The sequence below is a fragment of the Scyliorhinus torazame genome, chromosome 1 (assembly GCF_047496885.1).
Source record: "Scyliorhinus torazame isolate Kashiwa2021f chromosome 1, sScyTor2.1, whole genome shotgun sequence".
Classification (NCBI taxonomy): Eukaryota; Metazoa; Chordata; class Chondrichthyes; order Carcharhiniformes; family Scyliorhinidae; genus Scyliorhinus; species Scyliorhinus torazame.
This window is the reverse complement of record NC_092707.1, coordinates 130,088,325-130,107,998: the sequence shown is the minus strand read 5'-3', so window position 1 is coordinate 130,107,998 and position 19,674 is coordinate 130,088,325. Positions and strand designations below refer to the sequence as shown.

Genomic DNA, 19,674 nt, shown 5'->3' with positions numbered 1-19,674 from the left:
CCTGAAAGATCAATATTGATCAAGATCAGAATTGAGTTCTGACTGATCGGCCTTGCTTAAGGGTTTCCAATGTTTACAGCTTTGTAAAAAATATGATTGTAGCCTTGACTGGCTATAAAGGGAATATCAGAATTCCAAAAGAATTCAAAAGCCATGGCCACCTCAGAGAATATCTGAGACCTGCTTTACACCCTGTCCATAGCACAAAGCCTAGATCATTGGGAGTGAGGATAGCAGTCTTCTCCATATAGTGCTAAGCCACATATCTGTGACCAATCAGGCAAACCACCAGAGTATTGTACATTGACAATGTTGTTTAAGCTTTATGACCTTGTCACAGTTCCTTAATTATGTTGCAGCACTGCACAGATCACAATTGTTATTGTCTCGATATTTTGCAATTCCATGATTCTTGGCATGAGCTCAGTGAATGCCTGAAAGAAAAAGAATGGATCAGCAGAATCAGAACAAACCTTTCAATGTAAAGAGCTCAATAGCATCAACCATACAGCTACATAGCTAAATATTTGCCTCCCATTAACGAGGTTGACATTAACGAGGTTGACTTAGCACCATTAACTAAGGTTAAATCTCTACTGGGTGCTTCACAGACTTGAGGTAGAATTTTCCCTTTTTCATGCACGTGTGGCAGCGGGTGGGGGAAAGTAGCATTGAAGCCACCGGCCCCTGCGACAGCCACCGGCCCCTGCGGCAGCCACCGGCCCCTGCGGCAGCCACCGGCCCCTGCGACAGCCACCGGCCCCTGCGACAGCCACCGGCCCCTGCGACAGCCACCGGCCCCTGCGACAGCCACCGGCCCCTGCGACAGCCACCGGCCCCTGCGACAGCCACCGGCTGAATGTATGTGATCTAATGAGTGGTCACAGAGGAGTGTTTTAAGGAGCACGAGGTTAGGAAGTGGCAGGGTTTAGGGAACAAATTCCAATGCATGGTACCCAAGCTGCCAAAGGCGCATGTGCCAATGGTAGATTAAAGGGAAATAGGATGCAAAAGGCTAGAGTTTAGAAATAGGAGGAGTAAACCATTCGGTCCCTCAATCATGGCAGATCTTCTGCCTCAACTACATTTTCCAGCCATTTCCCCATATCGCTTCATTCTCCGAAACACCAAACATCTGTCTCAGTTTTAAATATATTTAACTGTATCCCTCTGGAATAGACAATTCCAAAGTTTCACAGCCTTGGAGGTGTTTGTTTGGTCCCTTGCACTTCACGAAGGAATCCACCAAATACTTCAACTTGTCCAAACCAGAATCTTTTACTGAGTCTCGTGTAGTAAGATAGCAATCTGTTACAGAGCACGTTATCATGGAGTCTGCTAACGAGAACATACAGTGCAGAAGGAGGCCATTCGGCCCATCGAGTCTGCACCGACCCACTTAAGCCCTCACCTCTACCCCATCCCCGTAACCCAATAACCCCTCCTAACCTTTTTGGTCACTAAGGGCAATTTATCATGGCCAATCCACCTGACCTGCACGTCTTTGGACTGTGGGAGGAAACCGGAGCACCCGGAGGAAACCCACGCAGACACGGGGAGAATGTGCAGACTCCGCACAGACAGTGACCCAGCGGGGAATCATACCATGGCGCTGTGAAGCCACAGTGCTATTCACTTGTGCTACTGTGCTGTGAAACTACTTCCTCTGGAACTTGCACCTAGCACTGACCATTCACATGTATGTCGTATTACCCTCTCAATCTTCTTCTGAAGATGGCCGGATGTGTCTCCCTCCTAGTCGCAGGTCACATGACCTTGGTCTAGAGGCCGCATGGTGTGCATGTACCGTCCGCCACCTGCTGGTTGGAGGTCGCACATCTTCCAACTATGATATAGCCCATAGACATAACATTAGAGGAGGAACGGAGAGCATTGTGAGGAGGGGTGCCAAAGTTTGCAGGACTGTAGCAGGTTAGAGATAGGGAAGAGTGAAGCCATGAAAAGATTGAGGAGTTGGTTTTCTGGGAGTCAATATCGATTAGCAAAGACGGTAGTGATAGGTGAATGCAATTCAGGAGTGGGGCAGAATACTTACGGCAGGAAATTGGATGAACTTTATGGAGCATCAAGGATGTGAGGAAACTGAAATAATGAGATTTGTCGTTAACAAGGCAACAGCATGGATGAGGGTTCCAGCAGCAGACTGATTGAGGGGCAGAAAAGGGAACTGCTTTGGAGAAGGAAGGAGGTGATGGTCACATTGGAAAACAGATGGGGCGGAATTCTCTGTTGGCCGACGCAGGAATCGGGAAAGCGATTGGGCGGAAAATAAGTTGTGAGGCCAAAATTGTGGCCATGCCAGGCGCCCAACGGAATGTCATGCTCCAGTGCCTCGACTGCGGATCAATGCGTTAAGAACATAAGAATTAGGAGGAGAAGCCTAATTCTTCGCGCCTGCTCCGTCATTCAATGAGATCATGGCTGATTTTTTGTGGACTCAGCTCCACTTTCCGGCCCGAACACCATAACCCTTTATTCCTTTATTCTTCAAAAAACTATCTATCTTTATCTTAAAAACATTTAATGAAGGAGCCTCAACTGCTTCACTGGGCAAGGAATTCCACAGATTCACAACCCTTTGGGTGAAGACGTTCCTCCTGAGCTCAGTCCTAAATCTACTTCCCCTTATTTTGAGGCTATGCCCCCCAGTTCTGCTTTTACCCTCCAGCCGAAACAACCTGCCCGCATCTATCGTATCTATTCCCTTCATAATCTTATATGTTTCTATAAGATCCCCCCGCACCCTTCTAAATTCCAACGAGTACAGTCCCAGTCTACTCAACCTCTCCTCGTAATCCAAACCCCTCAACTCTGGGATTAACCTAGTGAATCTCCTCTGCACACCCTCCAGTGCCAGTACGTCCTTTCTCAAGTAAGGAGACCAAAACTGAACACAATACTCCAGGCGTGGCCTCACTAACACATTATACAGTTGCAGCATAACCTCCCTAGTCTTAAACTCCATCCTCTAACAATGAAGGACAAAACTCCATTTGCCTTCTTAATCACTTGTTGCACGTATAAATGCAATTCACGCACTAGGACACCCAGGTCCCTCTGCACAGCAGCATGTTTTAATATTTGATCATTTAGATAATAATCACTTTTTTTGTTATTCCTACCAAAATGGATAACCTCACATTTGTCAACATTGTATTCCATCTGCCAGGTCCTAGCCCATTCACTTAGCCTATCCAAATCCCCCTGCAGACTTCCAGTATCCTCTGCACTTTTTGATTTACCACTCATCTTAGTGTCGTCTGCAAACTTGGACCCATTGCACTTGGTCACCAACTCCAAATCATCGATGTAAATTGTGAACAATTGTGGGCCCAACACTGATCCCTGAGGGATACCACTAGCTACTGATTGCCAACGAGAGAAACACCCATTAATCCCCACTTTTTGCTTTCTATTAATTAACCACTCCTCTATCCACTTTACCCTTAACGCCATGCTCCTTATCGTATGCAGCAACCTTTTGTGTGGCACCTTGTCAAAAGCCTTCTGGAAATACAGATATATCACATCCATTGGCTCCCCATTATCTACTGCACTGGTAATGTCCTCAAAAAATTCCACTAAATTATTTAGGCACGACCTGCCCTTTATGAACCCATGCTGCGTCTGTCCAATGGGACAATTTCCATCCAGATGCATCGCTATTTCTTCCTTGATGATAGATTCCAACATCTTCCCTACTACCGATGTTAAGCTAACTGGCCTATAATTACCCGTTTTCTGCTACCTCCTTTTTTAAACAGTGGTGTCACGTTTGCTATGTTCCAATCCGCTGGGACCACCCCAGAGTCTAGTGAATTTTGGTAAATTATCACTAGTGCATTTGCAATTTCCCTAGCCATTTCCTTTAGGACCCTGGGATACATTCCATCAGGGCCAGGAGACTTGTCTACCTTTAGCCCCATTAGCTTGCCCATCACTACCTCCTAAGTGATAACAATGGTCTCAAGGTCCTCACCTGTCATAGCCTCTCATTTCCATCAGTCACTGGCATGTTATTTGTGTTTTCCACTGTGAAGACTGACCCAAAGACCTGTCAGTTCCTCAGCCATTTCCTCATTTCCTATTATTAAATCTCCCTTCTCATCCTCTAAAGGACCAATATTTACCTTAGCCACTCTTTTTTGTTTTATATGTTTGTAGAAAATTTCCACTCCACACATACAGTAAATGCTGTCAGCATATCATTATCGGGCCTAACTCAGTATTCTCCAGGGCCTTCGCAATGCTCCACTTCTGCCGGTAGGAATTATTCACATGGTGATTCACTTGTAGTTTTAAAAGTTGGATAACAGCGGTGTGGCTCATGAGGGAGAGAGAGGAGGTAAGACATGCAGAGGCGTGACCGTGGGCTGCCGGTCCTGCCACCAGCAGGGCTGGCAGTATGGGGGGAGGGGCCATTGCCAAGCCCCAGGAGGGTGGGGGGAGGGTCGTGACCAGGGAATGGGCCGTAGGTTCGGGGTGGCCCCTCGCATGGGTCTGGGCATTCTGGCACAGATGCACAGACCACCAGTGCGGCGGCCTGCAAGGTTGCCATCTTTCTGCGCACCCCACTAACCGACCACAATGGCCCGTGGTTGAGTAGAGTGACACCGGCGAGTGGGTGCTCCCACACCACCACCCCCACACTACCCCCCACCCTCCACACAACCACCACCGCACTCCACCCGCTGTCCTCCACCCCACCATGCCGGCACACCAGCCCCCACCACCACCCTCACCCCACCTATCTGCACCCTACACCCCACCCTCCACCCCATCCCACCCTGCACTCCCCACCCGCCCCTCAGCAACACTGCACCCCAGCCCCTACCCTCCACCCCACCACACCCGCACTCCAGCCCCCACCTCTACCCCACCCATCTGCACCCTACACCCCGCCCTCCACCCTACCCCCCCCCCACACTCCCCACCCTCCCTCCAGAAAACCTGCACCCCAGTGTCCAAGCTCCACCCCACTACCCCCGCATCACAGCCCTCACCCTCCAGCCCAACTAACTCCCCCCACCCCCCCCACCCAGCTGGCCACCACCCAATGCCGGGGCAGCATGCGGCCCACCCAAGGGCAATGCCCACGGTAGGCCCTTGTGGTATTATAGGTATTACTGTACCTGATAGGCTAAAGCACCATTGATGGAAACTGTACGCTTTCTATTGGTGAGAATGTATGATAGCTCCGCCCTGCAAGGCCGGGTATAAGAGCCTGTGCCGCCCCAGCAGCCCTCATTCTGTACCTGAGCTGCTGGGGGAAACATCTAGCTTATTAAAGCCTTCAGTTGGACTACAACCTCACTTTAGTGGTCATTGATCGTGCATCAATTTAATAAGCTAGTTTTTAAGAAGAAAGGATGGAGCTTCAAATCAAGCCGGAGTGTCTGCAATTTATAGAATTCATAGAATTTACAGTGCAGAAGGAGGCCATTCGGCCCATCGAGTCTGCACCAGCTCTTGGAAAGAGCACCTTACCAAAGATCAACACCTCCACCCTATCCCCATAACCCAGTAACCCAGTAACCCCACCCAACACTAAGGGCAATTTTGGACACTAAGGGCAATTTATCATGGCCAATCCACCTAACCTGCACATCTTTGGACTGTGGGAGGAAACCGGAGCGCCCGGAGGAAACCCACGCAACACGGGGAGGATGTGCAGACTCCGCACAAACAGTGACCCAAGCCGGCATCGAACCTGGGACCCTGGAGCTGTGAAGCAATTCTGCTATCCACAATGCTACCGTGCTGCCCCACAATGCTACCATGCTGCCCCACGCGGCAAACTCAGCGGCAATCTTTAAGCACTGGCTGGCTTGCTTTAAAGGGTATCTCGAGACAGCCGTAATCGCACCCATGGGAGAGCAGAAACTGCACGTCCTGCACTCAAGGGTGAGCCCGGAGATTTACACCCTTATCGAGGAGGCGGAAGACCTCGACGCAGCAATAGAGCTGTTAAAAGGACACTATATTTGCCCGGTAAACCAGGTCTACGCACAGCACCTGCTTGCAACAAGGCGACAAAGCACTGGGGAAATCGCTGGAGGAATTCCACCGTGCACTCCTGGTGTTGGCAGAAGCTGCGGCTGCCCGCAAGTTTCGGTGAGCGAACACACGGAACTTAGTCCAGGACGCTTTCGTAGCAGGTATGCTATCGTCACAAATCCGCCAGCGCCTGTTAGAATAGGACACCCTGGGTCTCAGGGAGGCACGGGCCTTTGCTGGCTCCCTGGACGTGGCCTCCAGGAACGCCCGCGCTTACGTTCCCGACTGCGCGGCAGCCCCTTGGGCAGCGTGGAACCCCCTCCGTGGCCGACCCCGAGACTTCCCCCATTCCCCCACAGGCCTGCACTGCAAGGCGGCCTGGCAACCCCGAGGGGCCCCGCTGCTACTTTGCGGGCAGGCCAAGCACCCCCGCTAGCGCTGCCCGGCCCGCGCATCCACCTGCAAAGGATGAGGAAAAAAGGGCCATTTCGCGGGGGTATGCCAGGCCCGGGTGGTTGCCGCGGTCTCCAGCGGCGAATGCGGACTGCAACCACAAACCTCTCTTCGGGCCCCGTGTGGCCAGCGGTCGCCGCCACCTCCATATCCCAGGGCCACGTGCGGACACCGGGCGCCGCCATCTTGTTCCGTGGACTCCACGTGGAGGGATGGGCGCCGTCATTTTGTGCACCCCCAGCCATGTGCGACCAATGGGAGACGCCATCTTGGATGAACCTCCAGGAACCAAGCTCGGCTGACCACACACTGCCCGAACAGAACTCTCAACTGCTGCGACTAGCCTCGGTGACTCTGGATCAGTCTCGGCCTCGAACGCTCTCAACCGCTACGATGACCGTATTCATCAACGGGTACGAGACGTCCTGCCTAATCAACTCTGGGAGCACGGAGAGCTTCGTACACCCCGACACAGTAAGGCGCTGTTCTCTCCTCATCCACCCCGTTAGTCAAAAAATCTCCCTGGCCTCCGGTTCACACTCAGTGGAGATAAAGGGGTTTCGTGTAGCAAACCTCACAGTCCAGGGAAGGGAGTTCAAAAACTTCTGTCTCGACATCCTTCGCCACCTCTGCGCGGCTACACTCCTGGGTTTAGACTTCTACTGTAACCTTCATAGTCTGACCTTCCAATTCGGCGGCCCTATACCCCCCCTTACTGTCTGCGGCCTCGCGACCCTTAAGGTCGACCCACCTTCCCTGTTTGCGAACCTCACCCCGGATTGCAAACCCATCGCCACCAGGAGCAGACGCTATAGTGCCTCGGACCAGATCTTTATTAGGTCAGAGGTCCAAAGCCTACTGAGGGAAGGGGTCATTGATGCCAGTAACAGCCCCTGGAGAGCACAAGTAGTGGTGGTAAAGACCGGGGAGAAGCATAGGATGGTCATCGACTACAGTCAGACCATCAACAGGTTTACGCAGCTGGACGCATACCCTCTCCCCCGCATATCCGACCTGGTGAACAGGATCGCGCATTATAAGGTCTTCTCCACGGTGGATCTCAAGTCCGCCTACCACCAGCTACCCCTCCGCACGAGCGGCCGCAAATACACTACCTTCGAGGCAGATGGGTGGCTCAATCACTTCTTAAGGGTTCCCTTCAGTGTCACCAATGGGGTCTCGATCTGCCAGTGCGAGATGGACCGAATGGTTGACCGGTACGGTTTACGGGCAACATTCCCATATCTCGATAATGTCACCATCTGCGGCCACGACCAGCAGGACCACGACACCAACCTCCGAAAATTTCTCCAGACTGTTAAAATCCTTAACCTTACATACAACAAGGATAAATGCGTGTTTAGCACCGACCGTCTAGCCATCCTCGGCTACGTAGTGCGAAATGGAGTTATAGGCCCCGACCCTGAACGCATGCGCCCCCTTATGGAGTTCCTCGTCACTCACTGCTTCAAGGCCCCGAAACGCTGCCTCGGTTTTTTTTAGCTACTACACTCAGTGGGTCCCCAACTACGCGGACATGGCCCGTCCCCATATCCAATCCACAGTTTTTCCCCTGTCGATAGAGGCCCACCAGGCCTTCAGCCGCAACAAAGCAGACATTGCAAAGGCCACGATGCATGCCATCAACGAGTCCCTCCCCTTCCAGGTCGACAGCGGTGCATCCGACGTAGCTCTGGTGGCCACCCTCAACCAAGCGGGCAGACCCGTGGCCTTCTTCTCCCGTACCCTCCATGCTTCCGAAATCCGCCACTCCTCTGTCGAAAAGGAGGCCCAGGCCATAGTAGAAGCTGTGTGACATTGGAGGCATTACCTGGCCGGCAGGAGATTCACTCTCCTCACTGACCAACGGTCGGTGGCTTTCATGTTTGATAATGCACAGCGGGGCAAGATAAAGAACGACAAGATCTTGCGGTGGAGGATCGAACTCTCCACCGACAACTACGAGATCTTGTATCGTCCCGGAAGCTAAATGAGCCTCCTGATGCCCTGTAGCGCACAAGTGGACCGCCTCCGAGCCCTTCACGAGGACCTCTGCCTCCCGGGGATCACTCGATTTTTCCACTTCATCAAGACCCGCAACCTGCCCTACTCCATCGAGGAGGTCAGGACGGCCACCAGGGACTGCCAAATCTGCGCGGAGTGCAAACCGCACATCTACCGGCCAGAGAAAGCGCACCTGATAAAGGTTTCCCGTCCCTTTGAATGCCTCAGCGTGGACTTCAAAGGCCCCCTCCCCTCAACCGACTCCAACATGTACTTCCTGAACGTGATTGACGCATACTCCCGGTTCCCATTCACCATCCCTTGCCCCGACATGACCGCAACCACCATCATCAAGGCCCTCCATAGCATCTTTGCACTGTTCGGGTTCCCCGCTTAAATACACAGTGATAGGGGTCCTCCTTTATGAGCGGCGAACTGTGTCAATTCCTGCTCAGCAAGGGCATCGCCTCGAGCAGGACGACCAGTTACAACCCCCGGTGTAACGGACAGGTAGAGAGGGAGAACGGAACGGTCTGGAAGACCGTCCTACTGGCCCTACGGTCCAGGAACCCCTCAGTATCCCGCTGGCAAGAAGGCCTCCCAGATGCCCTCCACTCCATCCGGTCACTGCTTTGTACGACCACCAATCAGACACCTCACGAACGTCTCCTTGTCTTCCCGAGGAAGTCCTCCTCGGGGACCTCGCTCCCGACCTGGCTGGCAGCACCCGGACCCATCCTGCTCCGAAAACACGTGCGGGCGCACAAGTCGGACCCGTTGGTCGAGAGGGTCCATCTGCTCAATGCTAACCCCCTGTACACCCTCGTGGCGTACCCCGACGGCTGACAAGATACGGTCTCCCTACGGGACCTGGCGCCTGCCGGAACCCCACGCACATTCCAGCCACCAGTCCCACCCTCCCCTCCACCGCAGCACCTTACAGGAGGATCGGTCCTTCCGCCGCCCCCGTCTAGGCCCCCCCACTCACCAACGCCCCCCGCAGGCGCTCCCTTCCCAGGTCAGCCGTTTTTCCCACCAGCACCGTCTAGGGGTGACGAAGCTGCCATGGAGATCGAAGCCATGCTCCCGGAGTCACAGACGCCCGAGCCTCCACCGGAGTCACCACCGAAGCTCCGACGATCACAAAGGACGACCAGGGCCCCCGATCGACTGATTGCTTCATTTTAACTGTAATCTGTAAATATAAACCATCAAATGTACATAGCTACCAGACTTGTAAATAGTTACTAAACACTGTACGGAGGTATTACGGTACCTCCATAACTAATTATACCATGTTGCTATGTTTTGTAGTTTCTGGCCTCCACCCCCGCCGGACCCTTTTTTTTAAACAGGGGGTGAATGTGGTATTATAGGTATTACGGTACCTGATAGGCGAAAACACTATTGGTGGAAACTGTATGCTTTCTATTGGTTAGAGTGTATGATAGCTCCGCCCTGATAGGCGGCGTATAAGAACCCGTGCCGCCCCAGCAGCCCTCATTCTGTACCTGAGCTGCTGGGGGAAACATGTATCAGCCCTGCAGGAGGGCGGCGGATGAGGGCTGTGGAGCATACTTCTGGCATGAGCAGCACCAACCAATGGTACCCCTTGCAGCAGGGACAGGCGCCAGGGCCAGAGGTCCCCACAATGCCAAGCACCGGTATAGCAGCGTGCTGGGGGAACGGTCACGGAAGAAGGTGGGGATTGGAAGGAGTGGGGGGGGGGGGGGAGAATGTGGGGGCAGGGGGTGCAGTGAAGGGCCACTGTGTAGCCCGGTGGACCTGGCGGCACGCTCCATGTTAACATGGTTTCTGCCTTTCACCCGCTGCAGACAATGGCTCTTGGAATGCAACCAGGATTGGATTGAATTTGGATTTTGTTTATTGTCACGTGTAGCAAGGTACAGTGAAAAGTATTTTTCTGCGATCAGCTCAAAGATCATTAAGTACATGAAAGGAAAGGAAATAAAAGAAAATACATAATAGGGAAAATTAACTTTTAAAAGATTAGAACAATTGTAAGACAAGTAAAAAGTGGATCTGTTAGGGAGAGCTTGCAGAAAGTCGCCTCGCTCCGGCGCCATCTTGGGAAACAAAAATGGTTGCCTTCAGCCTGGCCACCGCAGTCCAGAAGGATGCACTGAGGCTGTACAAGCTGGAACTAATCAGGGAGCACCCTGCAGCAGCGGAGCTGCCCCAGAGGAAAAAGAACCAGCCGATTAGGAGGTGAGAGGGAGGCACCGCATGAGGCCTCATGTGCACCGGCAGCACCTGTCATTCAAGGCCATGCTAGACTGGCTATGCCATTGAAGATTCCGGCTGAGCATGGGGATTGTATGGCATGACATCAATCGTAATGACGTGCTTCAAGCGGTTGGTCATGAAGCGCATCAACTCCATACTCCCAGAACGCCTAGATCCACTGCAATTTGCATGCCGCCGAAACCCGTGTACATCAGACGCCATCTCCCTGGCCCTACATTCATCTCTAGAGCATCTCGACAACAAGGGCTTCTACATCAGACTTCTATTTATTTATTGACTACAGCTCCGCCTTCAACACCATAATCCCAACCAAGCTCATATCAAAGCTCCAAAACCGAGGATGTCGCAAAATATGGTTCCAACTCCATCTACAAGTTTGCTGACGACACGGCCATTGTGGGTTGGATCTCAAACAACGACAAGTCAAGATACTGGTCAATATAATGATGAGTCAGAATACAGGAGGGGGATAGAGAACCTAGTGGAGTGGTGCAACGACAATAATCTATCCTTCAATGCCAGCAAAAATAAAGAGCTGGTCATTGACTTCAGGAAGCAAAGTACTGTACACAGCCATGTCTACATCAACGGGGCTGAGGTGGAGATCGTTGACAGCTTCAAATTCCTAGGTGTGCCAATCACCAGCAATCTGGCCTGGTCCACCCAGGCGATGCTACGACCAAGAAAGCACAACAGCCCCTATACTTGTTCAAGAAACTTAGGAAATTCGGCATGTCCACATTAACTCTTACCAATTTCTGTGGTACCATAGAAAGCATCTTATCTGACTGCATCACAGCCTGGTATGGCAATTGCTCGGCCCAAGACCTTCAGAAACTTCAGAGAGTCGTGAACACTGCCCAGTCCATCACATGAACCTACCTCCCATCCATTGACTCCATCTACACCTCCTGCTGCCTTGGGAAGGCGGGCAGCATAATCAAAGACCCCTCCCACCCGGCTTACGCACTGTTCCAACTCCTTCTATCAATAATAATAATTGCTTATTGTCACAAGTAGGCTTCAATGAAGTTACTGTGAAAAGTCCCTAGTCGCCACATTCTGGCACCTGTTCGGGAAGGCCGATACAGGAATTGAACCCGCGCTGCTGGTCTTGTTCTGCATTACAAGCCAGCTGTTTAGCCCACTGTGCTAAACCAGCCCCAGACATCAGGCAGGAGGTACAAAAGTCTGAGAACACGCACAAACAGATTCAAAAACAGCTTCTTCCCCGTTATACCCCGACTCCTAAACGACCCTCTTATGGACTGACCTGATTAATACTACACTCCTGTATGCGTTACCCGATGCCGGAGTCTATGTATTTACATTGTGTACCCTGTGTTGCCCTATTACGTATTTTCTTTTTATTTTCTTTTCTTTTCATGTATAGATTGATCTGTCTGGACTGCAGACAGAAGAATATTTTTCACTGTACTTCGGTACACGTGACAATAAACTATTCCAATCCAACAAATCCAATCCAATCTATCGAATCATGGTGCACCTGGCACCGCGGGGGTGAGGTACCCTCAATAATGATGCTTAGAGATTAAACTGTAAAGAAGGCTTTATTAGGCTAATAACTATGCTACAGATTTGGACGAGAGCTGACTGCTATACAGACCATGAGGCAGGCCTTTATGTATGGCTCCCAGATCGGCGGAGCCAGAGGCGGAGTCCCCAGGGTTCCAAGCCTGGTCTTAAAGGGGACATCACCTTACATGATGATAAGGCAGTAACCGTTCATCACATTCACCCCCTGTTTAAAAAGGAGTCCGGCGGGGGTGAAGTGCCATCATAGGTCCATCCGTCTCGGCGGCCGGATCGTCCTCCTCGATCTCCTCAATTCGGGCGGTGGTGCGGCGGGCACGGACGTCCCGGTTGAGGGCACATCCGGGAGCACAGCGGTCGGAGCTTCGGTCCGGGTCGGGGCAGAGGAACTAGGCAGGGCCGGGGGTAGCGGAGCCGGCGCCGGCGGGGTGTGTAAAGGGGGGGCGCAAGGGGGGGCGCACGGTAGGAGCTCACCAACGGGTGGTAGGGCCGGAAGGGGGTGTGTTGTAGGGGGCGACGGGTCCTGCAGGGGAGCGGCGCGGGAAGGGGCGTCTGTGGTGGAGGATCCAGCGGGCGCCAGATCCCGGAGGGAAACCGTATCTTGCCTGCCGTCGGAGTACTCCACGTAGGCGTAACTGGGGTTGGCGTGGAGCAGTCGGACCTTTTCAACTAGGGGGTCCGTTTTATGGCTCCTCGCGTGCCTCCGGAGAAGAACAGGTCCCGGAGCCGTCAGCCAAGGTGGAAGCGAGACCCCGGAGGTAGGGACCTCCTGGGGAAGAGAAACAATCGGTCATGAGGGGTCTCATTTGTGGCCGTGCAGAGGAGTGACCTAATGGAGTATAGGGCATCGGGTAGGACCTCCTGCCAGCGGGTGGTTGGGAGATTTCTCGACCGCAGGGCCAGAAGGACAGCCTTCCACACGGTCGCGTTTTCCCTCTCCACCTGCCCGTTTCCCCGTGGGTTATAGCTGGTCGTTCTGCTCGAGGCGATGCCTTTGCTGAGCAGATACTGACGCAGTTCATCGCTCATGAGCGATGTACCCCGGTCGCTGTGGATATAAGCAGGGAAACCGAACAGGGTGAAGATGCTGTGCAGTGCCTTAATCACCGTGGCTGAGGTCATGTCGGTGCAGGGAATGGCGAATGGGAAACGGGAGAACTCATCGATCACGGTGAGGAAATAGGCATAACGGTTGGTGGACGGGAGGAGCCCCTTGAAGTCCACGCTCAGTCGCTCAAAGGGGCCCGAGGCCTTCACGAGCCGAACCTTGTCTGGCCGATAGAAGTGCGGTTTGCACTCCGCACAGACCTGGCAGGCCCTGACCATGGCCTTGACCTCCTTGGTTGAGTAAGGTAGGTTGCGGGACTTGATGAAATGGACGAGCCGGGTAACCCCCGGGTGGCAGAGGTCAGTGTGGATGGCTTGCAGGCGGTCCTCCTGCGCGTTGGCGCATGTGCCGCGGGACAGGGCATCTGGGGGCTCGTTGAGCTCCCCTGGACGATACTTGATATCGTACGAGTAGGTGGAGAGTTCGATCCTCCAACTCAAAATTTTATTGTTTTTTATTTTGCCCCGTTGCGTGTTATCGAACATATAGGCGACCTACCGTTGGTCGGTGACGAGGGTAAACCTCCTACCGGCGAGGTAGTGTCTCCAGCACCGCACAGCCTCCACAATGGCTTGTGCCTCCTTTTCGACTGCAGAGTGTCGAATCTCGGAGGCGGTGAGGGTTCGGGAGAAGAACGCTACTGGTCTGCCTCCTTGATTGAGGGTAGCAGCCAGGGCGATGTCTGATGCATCGCTCTCTACCTGGAAAGGGATGGTTTCGTCCACCGCGTGCATGGCGGCCTTGATGATGTCGGCCTTGATGCGGTTGAAGGCCAATTGAGCCTCAGCCAAGAGGGGAAAAGTGGTGGTCTTTAGGAGTGGGCGGGCTTTGTCCGCATACTTGGGGACCCACTGGGCGTAATAGGAGAAAAGCCCCAAGCACCGTTTGAGGGCCTTGAGGCTGCGGGGGAGAGGGAGTTCCTTAAGGGGGTGCATGCGGTCGGGGTCGGGACCTAGGACCCAGTCTTCCACGACATAGCCGAGGATGGCCAGCCGGGTGGTGTGGAAAACGCATTTGCCCTCGTTATAGGTCAGGTTAAGGGCTCGGGCGGTCTGGAGGAACTTTTTGAGGTTAGCGTCATGGTCCTGCTGATCATGGCCGCAGATGGTGACATTGTCCAAGTACGGGTATGTAGCCCGCAAACCGTACTGGTCCACCATTTGGTCCATCGCCCTTTGAAAGACGGAGACCCCATTTGTGACACCAAAGGGGACCCTGAGGAAGTGGAAGAGCCGGCCGGCTGCTTCGAAGGCAGTATTGAGGCGGTCTTTTGGTCGGATGGGGAGCTGTTGGTAGGCAGATTTGAGGTCGACCGTGGAAAAGACTCGGTATTGGGCGATCCGATTTACCATTTCCGCGATGCGAGGAAGGGGGTACGCATCAAGCTGCGTGAATCGGTTTATGGTCTGGCTATAATCCACGACCATCCGTTTCTTCTCCCCGGACCGGACTACCACCACTTGCGCTCTCCAAGGGCTGTTGCTAACCTCGATGACCCCCTGTCCCAGTAAACGCTGGACCTCTGACTTGATAAAAGCCATATCTTGGGCACTGTAGCGCCGGCTCCTGGTGGCGACGGGCTTACAGTCGGGAGTGAGGTTAGCGAATAGCAAGGGGGGTGCGACTTTCAGTGTCGCAAGGCAGCACACCGTGAGGGGGGGCAAGGGTCCGCCGAACTTCAGTGTCAGGCTTCGGTGGCTGCACTGGAAATCCAGTCCGAGCAGCAGGGGGGCACAGATATGAGGGAGGATATAAAATTTGAAACGGGTGTATTTGGCACCTTGGATCGAGAGATCCGCCATACAGTACCCCGTGATTTGTACCGAGTGGGACCCAGATGCGAGGGCTATGGTTTGGGATGTGGGATGGGTGCGTAGGGAGCAGCGCCTTACCGTTTCAGGGTGGATAAAGCTCTCCGTGCTCCCGGAGTCGAAGATGCATGCAGTGTCGTGCCCGTTGACCTGGACCTGCATCATGGAGTTCTGCAGGTGTTTCGGCCGAGTTTGATCGAGGGTGATCGCACCCAGTCGCGGGTAGTCGGAGTCGTAAAATGGCCACTGCCGTTGGTCGCACGTGTCGGGTCGAGAAGATGGCCGCCAACCAGATGGCCGCTCCCATGATTCGCACGAGGTTGATGACGCGTCAGAAGAGGACGTGTCGGGTCGGTGCGCAGCAGCATTGCGAGGCCTGCGGGCCTGAGAGCCTGATTTTCGGGCCGGCTGTTCTTTGTTTTTCTGGCCCCTGGGTCTGGCCAGGCATCATCGCCAAGATGCCCTAGGTGATTGACAGGATGCATGTCGTCTTACGAGCACCGCCCCATGACAGGCTGGTCTTCACAAACTGAAAGGGATTCCACTCGATGAACATACAGCTGGTGTGTGACGATGAGATGCAAATCGTACGCGTCTGCGCCCGATACCCAGGCAGTATACACACCTTCAACCTGACACACTTACCTGTTCAAGGTGCACCTCCGGCTGAGGGACTGGCTCTTGAACGACAATTTTGATTTGATTTCATTTGATTTATTATTGTTGCATGTGTTAATATACAGTGAAAAGTATTGTTTCTTGCTTGCTATACGGACAATGCATACCGTACATAGGGAAGGAAGGAGAGACTGCAGAATATAATGTTACAGTCATAGCTAGGGTGTAGAGAAAAGATCAATTTAATACGAGGTAGGTTCATTTAAAAGTCTGATGGCAGTAGGGAAGAAGCTGTTCTTGAGTCGGTTGGTACGTGACCTCAAATTTTTGTATCTTTTTCCTGACGGAAGAAGGTGGAAGAGAGTATGTCCGGGGTGCATGAGGTGGAGAGGTGGGGCTATGGAGTGGGACACCGGAGCGGTGAGCTGGGGTCCCTGGCCCAAGTCCACCCCCAATGCCTGCCCATCGGCCCTCTGCCTCCCCAGCACCCCCTCTGCAGCCATCCCAGCACTGCCCTTCCTCACACCCTTCTGGCAGAGCACTGAGCCAGGTTGAAACGTTGTGAACAGGTGTTATTTGTAAAACAGTGAACATGTGTACAGGTTTGTGCCCTGGCCCCTAACACTATACTGTGTGCTGCACCGTGTTCAGCATTTATTGCCCACCCCGAGGGCATTTTAGAGTCAACCACATTGCTGTGCATCTTGAGATGTCATATGTAGACCAGACCAGGTAAGGACGACTGATTGAGGACATTAGTGAACCAGATGGGTTTTTATGACAATGGTTTCATGATCATCGTTAGACTATTAATACAATATTTCAAATTTCACCATCTGCCATGGCGGGATTTGAACCCGTGTCCCCAGAGCATGGCTCTGGGTCTCTGGATTACTAGTCCAACGACAATGCCACTCCACCACTGCCTCCCCATACTTACCTGTTGTCTAACTTTCTGGCTTTATCTGCCCTAGCGCTACATCTAGGTAGATCCCCAGGCAGTACATCAGAAACGGAGGTGGCCTGCTGCAATTCCCGCCCTATGACCTATGTCCCCTTTGGCGACCATCTTCTGGGGCGACTGGTCAGCAGCCGTCACGCGAGTTAGAAGTGCACCTGCCGACAGTTCGGAAGCCAATTTAAATGAATTAATCAACAACTGGGATTTTGCATGGCCCATCTGCCTTCACAGTTGGCGGGCAGGCCGATTGGCCAGGCGGCTTTCACGTTTTAGCTGCAACCTCGATCCAGGGCAGGATAAAATTCAGGGCTCAAACAAAATTAACAAATGTGTCTGGGACTGAGGTCTGTGTGCGATTGAGCTGCCCAGACGCTGGTGGTATAGACTTTTCACTGATATTTCTTGTGTACAAGTCAGACTCGGTGCGGCTGCTGTGGACTCAGTCCAGCGCCGCCACAGTCGAGGGAGGGTCGATCCGCTGGCAGGAGGGGACTTCATCAGGGGCTGGGGGCACGCAAGCCGGCCGAAGGGGGGACTATTTCGCGGGCCATGTCCGCCGCTATGTCACACAGCGCAGCCGCTGCAGGGAAGCGCCGTGCGCATGCGCGGCCATGGACCCGGCAATTCTCTGGGCCGTATCGTCAGCTAGAGCCGAGTGCTCTATGCTGTCTTCCCGCTAGCCCTCAGCAAAATGGGGAATCGATGACCGATGACAAAATAGCTAATGGGAGGGGCCAGGTCTGTCTAAAAAGGTAGTTGCATACAGGACTTGAAGTTGAGCAGTTTTTAGTTCAGTCAAAGAACAAAGAAAAGTACAACACCGGAACAGGCCCTTCAGTCCTCTAGTTCTTCGCCAACCTTGCTGCCTGTCTAAGCTAAAACCTTTTACACGTCTGGGGCCCATATCCCTTTATTCCCATACTATTTGTGTATTTATCATGACACCCCTTAAACGTCACTATTGCTTCTATCACCTCCTCCGGCAGCGAGATCCAGGCACCCACAACCCTCTGCATAAAACATTTCTCTCGCACATCTCCTCTAAGCTTTGCCCCTCACACCTTATAAGACCATAAGACATAGGAGCGGAAGTAAGGCCATTCGGCCCATCGAGTCCACTCCACCATTCAATCATGACTGATTTCAACTCCATTTACCCGCTCTCTCTCCATAGCCCTTATGTGCCCCTGTAATTGACTCTGCCACCTTGGGAAAAAGTATCTGACTATCCACTCTGTCCATTCCCCTCATAATTTTGTACACTTTATTCAGGTCGCCCCTCAATCTCCATCGTTCCAGTGAGAAAAAAACGAGTTTATCCAATTTCTCCCCATAGCTAATGCCCTCCATACCAGGCAACATCTTGGTAAATCTCGTCTGTACTCTCTCCAAAGCCGCCACATCCTTCTGGTAGTGTGGCAACCAAGATTGGACACTATAATCCAAGTGTGGCCTAACTAAGGTTTTTCAAGCTGCAACGTGACTTGCCAAATGTTATATTCAATGCCCCATCCGATGAAGGCAAGCATGCTGTATGCCTTCTTGACTACCTTCTCCAGCCATGTTGCCACTTTCAGTGGCCTGTGGACCTGTACACCCAGATCCCTCTGCCTGTCAATACTCTTAAAGGTTCTGCCATTTATTGTATATTTCCCACCTGTAGTAGACCTTCCAAAATGCATTACCCCACATTTCTCCGGATCAAACTCTATCTGCCATCTCTCCGCCCAAGTCTCTAACCGATCTATATCCTTCTGTATCCTCGGCTGTCCGCAACTCCACCAACTTTGGTGGCATCTGCAAACTTACTAATCAGGAGAGTTACATTTTCCTCCAAATCATTTATATATACCACAAACAGCAAAGGTCCCAGCACTGAACACCACTAGTCACACCTCCATTCAGAAAAGCACCCTTTCACTGCTACCCTCTGTCTTTTATGACTGAGCCAGTTCTTTATCCATCTTGCCAGCTCATCTCTGATCCCATGTGACATCACCTTCAGTACCAGTCTGCCATGAGGGTCCTTGTCGAAGGCTTTACTGAAGTCCATATAGACAACATCCACTGACCTATCTTCATCAATCACCTTCGTCACTTCCTAGAAAAACTCAATCAAGTTCGTGAGACATGACCTCCCCTTCACAAAACCATGCTGCCTCTCTCTCATATGTCCACTTGCTTCCAAATGGTAGTAAACCTAAAAGGTTTTTCTCTCCAAGGACTCTATACCAAGATAAGCAAGCAAAATCTGGATGTTAGCTTTATACATAGATACATAGAAGATTGGAGGAGACCTTTTGGCCCTTCGAGCCTTCTCTGCCATTCATCACGATCATGGTTGAGCATCCAACTTAATGGTCTAATCCTGCTTTCTCCCCATAGCCTTTGATCCCATTCTCCCCAAGTGCTATATCTAGCCGCCTCTTGAATACATAAGTGGTATTTGAAATATATGGGTTTGCTTAATTGGAATATGTAGAGGCCGGTTTCAGGAAACAAGTTGAGATGTTGCAACTGTTAACTGTAAAGCTATTTCCTTGTTGCTTATGTGCTTAATTCTGTGTTCAAATTAAAGTTTGTTTCAATATAAAAGCTGTCTAGTGGTCAGTGTTATCATTCCTGTGGTGCAGTAACATTTCCTCACAGTTTCACCAACTGCAAGTAATTGGGATCGGGATTGTAATTGTAATCAGGATCTCAACCAAAATTGGAGTTTAGGTCTGGGCATGTTCTCTATATAAAGTTTAGGCCGAGGAAATCTTTTTCCTTTCACCTGAGTAAAGGGTGACTCACAGTGGCAGAAATATGTTGAGTAACATTCAGAAACCTATTATGCTTTAATTGCGTGAAAGTAATGTTGAGTATTCAAAGTGTTA

The 19,674-nt window shown here is 52.2% G+C and overlaps 1 protein-coding gene across 1 annotated transcript in view; it reads right to left on the bottom strand.

The window, feature by feature from the left end:
* Positions 1-19,674, bottom strand: part of LOC140412411 (glutathione hydrolase 1 proenzyme-like) — a 141,231-nt gene that overhangs the window by 104,095 nt on the left and 17,462 nt on the right. Inside the window, exon 2 of the mRNA XM_072500820.1 lies at positions 331-434. The gene's annotated coding sequence lies outside the window, so the exon portion shown is untranslated. The remainder of the gene's footprint in view (positions 1-330; positions 435-19,674) is intronic.